Here is a 10,292-nt window from a genome sequence, read left to right on the forward strand (position 1 = left end):
AGAGTCCTATTCAGAAAATGCCACTTTTGAGGGCTCTTAGGCATTCCAAAGCCTATAAATACACTCTAGAAGAGGACAAGAGGGGGGGACGCAGGGTAGGAAGCAATGAATTACTCAAGAGAAGCCGATTGATCCATCTCAAGAGCCGGATTCATCATCAAGACTAGAGATCTCCCTTCAAGTTCCTTTAGGAGTTTTGGGTTTTCTTATGTTTTGTTATTTTTATACTTTTGAGATTTTTTCCTTCATAAGTATGAACTAAACCCCTAAATACCTGAGGGGAATGAAACCTATGACAGATCTTGTTATTATTATCTGAATTGTGTGATAAATATTTGACTTGTTCTTAATTATGTGTTCTTAATTCTTGTTTTGATATTCCAGGATATTGATTCAAGTTAAGCTCTTATTTAGAGGAGGAATAGACCCTGTCTAAGAGTAAATTTGTCATAATTAAGCGGAGTTTATTGCACGCCTAGAGATAGGGTGACAAGAATTTTCCAGATTAGGGTGAAACCTAATAAGGGAATCCATAGATCGAGTTAATGCAATTCTAGAGTGTTAATTAGAAAGAGATTTCAATTATTCAACCTAGGTTTAGACATTAATAGTCTCGAGTGAGATAATTATATAACTTAGGGATTTCTACAGATCAAGTCAAATGAATAAATCGTCTGATTTAGAGTCAAATAACAAGTGAAATCTAGGTGGATTTGTCCTTAGGTATTGTCTCAATCAATTGAATTTTCCCCAAAAGTATTTTCCCAAGTTTTTTTTCTGTGCATTCTTAATTAGTAATTAGTTTAGACAACCAAACCTCTTAAATTTTAGGCTAGATAATAAAAAGGAAGTAAATACTAGTACTCGTAGTTCCTTTGGGTTCGACAATCCAGTCTTGCTGAACTATACTACTGTTCGATAGGTACACTTGCCTCAATCGTGATAATAAGTTAGTCTCAAGAACGTTTCATTTATAAATCTTTAAAACTTGTTACGAATATCACGCATCAAGTTTTTGGCGCCGTTGCCGGGGAATTGGGATATTAAGAAAACTCGATTTATTACTTTAGCCACTTTACTTTTCTTACAATTTAAATTTTATTTTATTTTCTAATTTTTCTCTTATTTCCTTTTGATAGGTTTTTCTAGTTTATGACCAGAAGAAACCCGTTAAGACTACTACTTTTTTACGGTGAGATCGACCGCACAGTTTGCAAAAACTGAAGAGAAATAAGGCGAAGCCTAAGATACACAGAAGATGATCAAGAGGACAATACTTCAACCACAACCGAAGAGATGGCTGAAAACTAAGAAAATCTGCTACCTCCTGCGATTGCTATTAATCAGAATCCTGCTCCGCACACTATGTATGGTTATGCTAAACCTAATTTAACGGGAACAGAGTCAAGTATAGTTAGACCTGCTATTGCTGCAAATAATTTTGAACTGAAACCTAACACAATTCAAATGATACAACAGTTTATTCAGTTTAATGGTTTGCAGGACGAGGATCCCAACGCTCACTTGGAAAATTTCCTAGAATTTTGTGATACCTTTAAAATTAATGGCGTTTTTTATGACGCCATTCACCTTCAGTTGTTTCCCTTTTCATTAAGGAATAAGACTAAACAATGGTTGAGCTCATTACCACGAGGGTCAATCACTACTTGGGAACAAATGACCAAAAATTTTTTATTAAAATATTTTCCACCAGCTAAAACAGCCAAATTACGTAATGATATCTCTTCTTTTGTGCAAATGGATTTAGAAACACTTTATGATGGATAGGAGAGATATAAGGACCTTTTGAGAAGGTGCCCTCACCATGGGTTACCGTTTTGGCTACAGGTTCAAACGTTCCATAATGACCTGAATCCTTCAACTCGGCAGATGATTGATGCAGCTGCTGGAGGAACTATCAATAATAAGACACTTGAGGTGCCTTACGAATTTATTGAAGAGATGTCACTGAATAACTATCAGTGGCAAGTTATGAGATCAAAGCCGATGAAAGCAGCCAGTGTTTTCAACCTCGACGCGGTTATTATGCTATCTAACCAAGTAGAACTCTTAAATAAGAAAATTGATAGTTTTCTTAGTTCTTCATAGGTTCACCCAGTAATGCAGTGTGAAGCAAATGGAGGTGGATCGAGCAATTCAGAATACCCATATTATAGCCACAACATGGAGAATGAGCAGTTAAATTACATGGGTAATAATCCTTGATCTCAAAACAATCCTTAAAGCAATACTTACAATGGAGGTTGGAGGAATCACTCAAATTTTTCATGGGGAGGCCAAGAAAATCAGAAACCACCACCCCCTCCAGGCTTTTAGCAACCACCATACCAGCAGGAGAAAAAGCTGAACCTTGAGGAGATGCTAACCAAATTCATCTCGATGTCAGAGACTCATTTTCAGAATACCGAGACGGCACTCAAAAATCAACAAGCATCAATCCAGGGGCTCAAAACTCAGATTGGACAGCTGGCCAAGTTGATTTCCGAACGACCACAAGGTAGCTTGCCAAGCAACACTGAATCTAACCCAAGGGAGCAACTCAACGCAATTGTCATTCAAGATGAAGAAGGGTTAGTGGCAAAACCAATTTCAGAACAGGTGGTAAGCGAAGGTAAAAATAAGGTAGGTTAAAACGAACAAAAATTGGTAAGTCCAGAATATAAACCTCGTGTGTCATACCCCAATGCGACAAGGAAAGACCGCTCAGATGAACAATTTGGTAAATTGATTAAACTTTTAAAGAAGCTACATATTAAGTTACCGTTTATTAAAGCACTTTCGCAGATGCCAAACGCAGCCAAATTTTTAAAGGAGCTTCTAGCAAATAAACGAAAGTTAGATAAAAAGTTGCCTGTGGAGCTGAATGCGATTTGCTCAGCTATTCTTCAGAATAAGCTACCCAACAAACTAAAAGATCAAGGGAGTTTTACGATTCCTTGTTTAATTGGTAGTTTAGATGTTAATAATACGTTGGCTGATCTAGGGGCTAGTATCAATGTTATGCCTTACAAACTGTTTAAGAAACTAGGTGTAGGGAAACCCAAATAAACTAGGATGAACATTCAATTAGCAGAGAAAACTGTCAGATTTCCTAGGGGTATTATTAAGACGTACTCGTTAAAATTGGCAAATTTATATTCCCAGTTGATTTTATTGTTTTAGACATAGAAGAGGATAATGACATTCCTTTAATTTTGGGAAGGCCCTTTTTAACAACTGCTAGAACAATTATTGACGTTGGCACAGGTGAACTCACAAGTCGTGTAGGAGACGAAACAATCACCCTTCAAGCTTGCAACCCGAACAACACATCGAAACTTGAAGGTAATTGTACAAATTGTTCTACTAAGACTGATCATACGGTTCAACCTATTATGCAAGAAATAAGTTTGAAGGACACACATGAGCCATGTTCAATCCACAACAAAGGATCTACACATGAAGAACGAATGTTAAAAATCAAGGAGTTTGATGAATGGCTAACATTTAAACCGAAAAAAACGATAAACCAAAACTACGCCAGAACGAGCTCAATGCCTCACCAAATCAACATAAGGTTGGAGATAAAGTTTCATTAGATGCCGCAAATCCTCACATTAACACTGCCAAACCGAATGAAGAAACTCCTATTACGGTACTTAGCATTTTCCCATTTGGTACAGTCGAGGTAAGTCATCCCAAACTCGACACCTTTAAGGTAAACAATACCCACCTAAAACCTTATTTTGATGGGATTCATAACAGGAATGAGGAGTATAAACTCCTCGAACCACCATGACGATTCAGCAGAAAGGTAAGTCGAGCTTAGACTATAAATAAGCGCTTATCGGGAGGCAACTCGAGCACTAACAATATTAATTTCTTTAAATTTTAGTTTTAACATCTAACATACTAACTGACTCATGGAACGCAGGCTTTCTAAAGCACACACGGCTAGACACACGGGCGTGCCTTAGGCCATGTGAAAATAGGGCAAAATTTCCCCAACACGGGATGCGATAAGTCACCACGGTCGTGCGTTAGGACCGTGGGTGAATTTGCCAAAAACAACACGGGCGTGAGACATGCCCGTGTTGTAGAATCGTTGTTGAACCTGAGAAAATAGCACGGGCATTTGCCATGCCCATGTCTAGAACCCATGGTCGAACCTGTCAGATTAACACGGGCATGGGCCTACATACACGGGAGTGGGAGAAGCGAATGAAGACAGACACGGCCGTGCGACACGGCCGTGTGCACCCACACGTCCAAGGAACACGGGCGTGGGCCAAATGTCAGACGCGCCCAAATTCAAAATTCGCAAATCACACGGGCGAACACGGGCGTGTCCCCTAGCCGTGTGTCCCAAAATCTATAAATACCCTTCACTATTCATCATCTTCTTCACCCAAAATCCCTAACCCTAGTTGCTGCAAGTCCACATGACCTCTCTGCCACGCCTGTGCGCCACCTCCAACTCCATTTTTGACACCCATGCTCATCTTTTTAACGTTTGTTTACTCTTTTCTCTCTATTTTATTCATCCCTTTTACTAATTTTATGATTCTTATGGTTTTATTTGGCAGGTTTTTTTATTTATATTCATAGTTCTCACTATATTCATGCTTATACGTTTATTATTTTTCATTTTAGTCAATGCTTTCTGATACATTCATTCTTTTTGTGTGTTCCCATAAGAGCCTAGTCCAGTCATTTTATGTTGAAAATAATCATTCTTTTATTATGTCAATTACTATATAAACTTCTATCATTTAGATTAAACTGCTAAGTATTTTTGGTTAGACTGGTCAATTTAACTATATTCATGATTACTTCTTGAGTTAGTTAGTTAAGTTATATTCTTTTTTCTTCTTGCAGGTATACCATGTCAAGCTTACATGGCAAGAAAAATGTCGTTCCCCCTTCGAAAAAGCGGAAAGGGGCGTCTTCGTTGGGCCCTACCGCTGAAATTTGCCACCCATACCTCCAATTTCCACCCGAAAATCAAGAGGAACTATTCCAAATCCTACGAGCCCGACCTTTAAGTGTGGGTCACTGCATTGACTGGACAGCGCTTGAACAAGTCCAATTGGCTGACGATGTACGAGCACTCCTGACAACCGATCCATGGGACCTCTTCTTTGCGATCATCGAGTTGACGTACCTTGAGCTCACACTTGAACTTTGCTCGACATTCCATGTTCAAGACATCATGACCAACTTTGATGATCTTGGAACAGTCCAGTTCCGTCTCGGCGGTTTAGTCCGCAAGTTGAGTGTGCCCGAGTTCAGTATAGCTTTGGGCCTGTACACAGAGGAGTTCATCGATGAGAGCGACCTCGACACTCTCCATCGCCACATCCACTACTCTCCTTCGAAGTGCTGGTACGCCTTAGTCCCCGGTTCAGCCACCTACGACCCGAGCCGCTCCAAGGCATCGGCTCTCTCTCCCTCATTGAGGTACCTACACGCCATCTTGGCACACACTTTGACAGGACATCGACAGAGCACCGGCATCGTCAACACTCATGACGCCTAATTTCTATGGAGCATGGCAAATGGGCATGTACTCGACCTCGCCTACTTTATTGCCCTCGCCATTCGCCACCAGACGGAGCGGCATCGGAGGGGGTAATCTCTATTGGCCCCTACGTGATTCGACTAGCATGACACTTCGGGCTCCTCAACACATCAGCCCAATCGTCCTCCCTTACTCTTATTGGCCAGATGTCCCCACAAGGCATCTCGAGCATACTTAGTATGAGGATGATCGAAAAGCACCCAGGAACCCACCCTTCTCAATATCGCCTCGCCCAATCAGCCGAGGAGGGAGACCTTGAGGACATTACCAATGATGTCCCTCCACATCACGAGGACCCACTGTCTCAGCCACCACCTCCTTCTCGTCCAGTCCATGCGATGGCTTCATACGCTGACATCTTTGAGCGCCTTACCCGGTTCGAGCAATAGTGTTTTCAGCGCTTCAATAACATTGATGCTACTCTACAGTAGATTTCTCAGCACTTCCACATCTCATCGCCACCCCCACCTCGCGAACCATCTAGCGATGAAGATGTTTAAAAACTTTTATTTATTATTTTATGTTTTTATTTTTATTCTATTTTAAGACTACTTTTTATTTTTCTTTAAGGTTATTTTTATTAGATTTTAAAATTTTTATTTTACAATTATCAATTTCGGCTATTCCATTACAAGTAATTATGCTTCCTTATATTTCCTAAAAAGTTCCTGATTCTGTTACAATTATAAAGAGCTCATCAGCTCATCATCACATAGGAACTAAAAACTCCACCAGGAAAGGTTCTCCATGACTGCCATGTCCTGCTTGACCACGACCATAGCTATCACCAGATATAATATTCTTTTGGCGCAGGACTTATGGACTAATAAAACTCTACTACACCGGAGTATCCTCCTCCACTCTCACGTCGATTATTCTCCAAAACTCCAGTACAAGGAATTCATTCATCATTCAGGAAGTTTCACTTCTCTCCCTATCTTATGATTATAAATCTATCTTTTTCAATATATCTACCTTTATACATTGAGGGCAATGTACATCTTAAGTGTGGGGGCGTCTTTTATATTAGAAAAATCCCTAAATTTTGTTTTATTCTCATGAGATCTTCCCATATCATTATTAGAATGAATTCCAATTAGTTTATAATGTTTATTGATATATCTTGAATTAAAACATAGGTATTTATGCATTGATTGTTTAAACTTTAAGACATTAGGGAATCAAACATGATAAGTTGATTTTTGAAGAATTAAAAACTTTTAGGTTGTTTCCCCAAGTTTAGGTATTATTTTGAGTTGGAATTCTCAAGTTTAAACATCAAAAAGCCATAATTTTTGTGAGATCTTGAGCCTTTAGAGCATCTATTATTTCTTTTATGCTCACTTTCATTATGAGTGTGTCAGTATTGAATTGTTATTCTAGAACTTGCTTGATTATGCATGTCAAGACCATACTATTTGATTTGATATGTCAAAATGATAAAGGCACTTAGGTTTAACCCACTCACTCCATAAAAACCTACCTTCATAATTAACCCTTAGTGAACCCCTTTGAGCCTAACAACCATTCATTGATTTACCCTCAATATTAACCCATAACTCATTATTGTTGAAATCCCCTAAATTAATTTGATCCCTATTTTTGTCGAGATTTGAGTTGGAATAGTTGTTTAGCTATGTTTTATTTTATTTTGTAATTTGACTTGTTCTTAAAAAAAATTACTTGTATACATATTAGTAGTAGCGATCTTCTGAGCTAAAGAAGTTAAATTCCATATTCTGAGAAAAAGCTCTGTTGTACGCAATTGATGACTAGTCATTTTTCTAGTTAGGCAATTTTTCAATTCAATCTCGATTCTAATCCTTTCTTTCAGTTTGTGACCACACCCTCTAACCAAAGCCACGTTACAACCCTCTAAAGACCTTTTTGATTGATGTTTCATCTCAATTTATAGTGGTTGAGATTTGATTTTCATGCAAGCCTATGGTAACGAATTTTCATTATTAACTATTGAGTGCTTCATTTATTGTCCTTAAACACTTCGAGTGATTTGAGTGTATCTTTAGTGAGGATGTGAAACTTTGTGATATTTTGAATCAAAGGTAATTACTTAGATGAAGGGAGACACCTATGTTTTCATGATAAGATGCTCAACTTGGAATGTTTGAAACTTTGATGTTCTTTCAGTTGAATTTTCAATGTATGATTACCTATGGATTAGTTTGAGATATTATTGATAAGAATTATAAGTTGAGAAGAATTTATTTTAATTATGAGCTGAGGATTTTGCTTGAGGACAAGAAAATGCTTAAGTGTGGGGGTATTTGATAAACCGTAATTCATATATATTTCTATCCCATGCTTAGCACATTTTATGGATGATTTATCCTTAAATTTGGTGAATTCGATGCTCCTAATGCCTTAATTTCATGTTTTATACTTAGGTGAGCATAGGAGAGTGAAAGGAACGAGAAACGGGCCAAAAATGGAGAAAATAGGCCAATGTACGAAATCAATACGGCCTGAGCTTCCTCACACTGGTAGACCACACAGCCGTGTCAATTTGGCAGAATTGAAGCACGACTCACACTGGTAGACCACACGCCCATGCCTATTTAACAGCCTAGACCATGGCCTGAAGTAATTGCACACAGGTGTGTCACACGGGCATGTCCCTACCGAGCCCAAGCAGAGTCCTATTCAGAAAAGGCCACTTTTGAGGGCTCTTAGGCATTCCAAAGCCTATGAATACACCCTAGAAGAGGAGAAGAGGGGGGACGCAGGGTAGAAAGCAAGGAATTACTCAAGGGAAGCTGATTAATCCATCTCAAGAGCCGGATTCATCATCAAGACTAGAGATCTCCCTCTAAGTTCCTTCAGGAGTTTTGGGTTTTCTTATGTTTTGTTATTTTTATATTTTTGAGATGTTTTCCCTCATAAGTATGAACTAAACCCCTAAATACCTAAGGGGAATGAAACTTATGACAGATCTTGTTATTATTATCTGAATTGTATGATAAATATTTAACTTGTTCTTAATTATGTGTTCTTAATTCTTGTTTTGATATTCCAGGATATTGATTCAAGTTAAGCTCTTATTTAGAGGAGGAATAAACCTTATCTAAGAGTAAATTTGTCATAATTAAGCGGAGTTTATTGCGTGCCTAGAGATAGGGTGACAAGATTTTTTCGGATTAGGGTGAAACCTAATAAGGGAATCCATAGATCGAGTTAATGCAATTCTAGGGTGTTAATTAGAAAGAGATTTCAATTATTCAACTTAGGGTTAGACGTTATTAATCTCGAGAGAGATAATAATATAACTTAGGGATTTTTACAGATCAAATCAAATTAATAAATTGTCTAATTCAGAGTCAAATAACAAGTCAAGTCTAGGTGGATTTGTCCTTAGGTATTGTCTCAATCAATCAAATTTTCCCCAAAAGTATTTTCCCAAGTTTTTCTTAGTTAGTAATTAGTTTAGACAACCAAACCTCTTAATTAAATTTTAGGCAAGATAATAAAAAGGAAGTAAATACTAGTACTCGTAGTTCATTTGGGTTCTACAATCCGGTCTTGCTGAACTATACTACTGTTTGATAGGTACACTTGCCTCAATTGTGATAATAAGTAGTCTCAAGAACGTTTTATTTATAAATCTTTAAAACATGTTACGAATATCACGCATCATTGTCCCTTTTAACCCTTTCTCAGAATTTCTTCTCAAAATTCGGCACTTAGACCAATCCAATTTCTTAATTCATATATAAATCTTAATATAAATCCTTGTGTGATTGGAGTTATAGTTTTGCCCCTGAATTTTGGAAACTTTTAATTTAGTCCTTGTACTTTCAAATCTTTTCAATTTAATCCCAAAAGTGATTTTCACCAAAGTAATTCATATTCCATTTATCCTTATTTCAAATAGGCAATAAAAACTTGTATTTTCCTTTTTGGCTAACTTTGCATTTTAGTTCTTGAAATTTTCAAAATTTATGATTTAGTCCTTTTATCACATTTCCGCTTCTAAATTTCTTTTTGTTAAATCCATCTCAATTATTAACTTTGATTCTTTAAGATTCATTTATCCAACTTATTTTTCAAATTTCTCACTGATCGGAATAGTACCATGTGTCCAACTAAAAATTTTGGAATGTTACATCCTTCTTTCGTCATTATAGGGTTTGGTGTGCTATATATACTATATATAAAAATTAAAATAAATATTCAACGGTGAAGTTTTAATGAAAAAATTGTTTTACTCTCTCGTCTAACTAATTTAGTATGTTTTTAATTAGAAAAAAAAAACACTAAAATGTAATCCAAATACGGGGTTTTGTGGTGAAATGCTGTAGGCTATTTTAGGGCATGCTATAATTATAATTGAGGTTGAAGTTGACATGATTTTAATAATAAAATGGAGAGAATAAATTGAAAATAAATAAAATTGTGTGTGGTTAATGGTTTTGAGTGGGCTCTAAAATTGAAAGGTGACGAACTTATCCTCTTTTTATTATTTTTTCAAATTTAATTTAAAATTCAGATAAAATTTTTAAAAATAAAATAACAAGATAATGCCGAATGTATGGATATGCCAGCATTACATTTTGACAATGACCTATCTAAGCAAACTAGCTAGCCAGGTGCATCCCAATTTTCATCCAACCCACTTTACATTATTTATTTCTCTTCTTTTCAAAAGTTTATCTTTAATTCCAATAGTTAATTAATGAATTGATGTATTGGCTGT

At 37.0% G+C, this 10,292-nt stretch overlaps 1 non-coding gene across 1 annotated transcript; it reads right to left on the reverse strand.

Annotated features, from left to right (window-relative positions):
* Window positions 1-1,725: 1,725 nt before the first annotated feature.
* LOC121217575 (small nucleolar RNA R71) lies at window positions 1,726-1,832 on the reverse strand. Its single transcript, XR_005913681.1, has one exon. It is a non-coding gene; the product is annotated as a small nucleolar RNA R71 (small nucleolar RNA).
* Between the last annotated feature and the right edge of the window lie 8,460 nt (window positions 1,833-10,292).

The sequence above is a fragment of the Gossypium hirsutum genome, chromosome A02 (assembly GCF_007990345.1).
Source record: "Gossypium hirsutum isolate 1008001.06 chromosome A02, Gossypium_hirsutum_v2.1, whole genome shotgun sequence".
In the NCBI taxonomy this organism is placed as follows: Eukaryota; Viridiplantae; Streptophyta; class Magnoliopsida; order Malvales; family Malvaceae; genus Gossypium; species Gossypium hirsutum.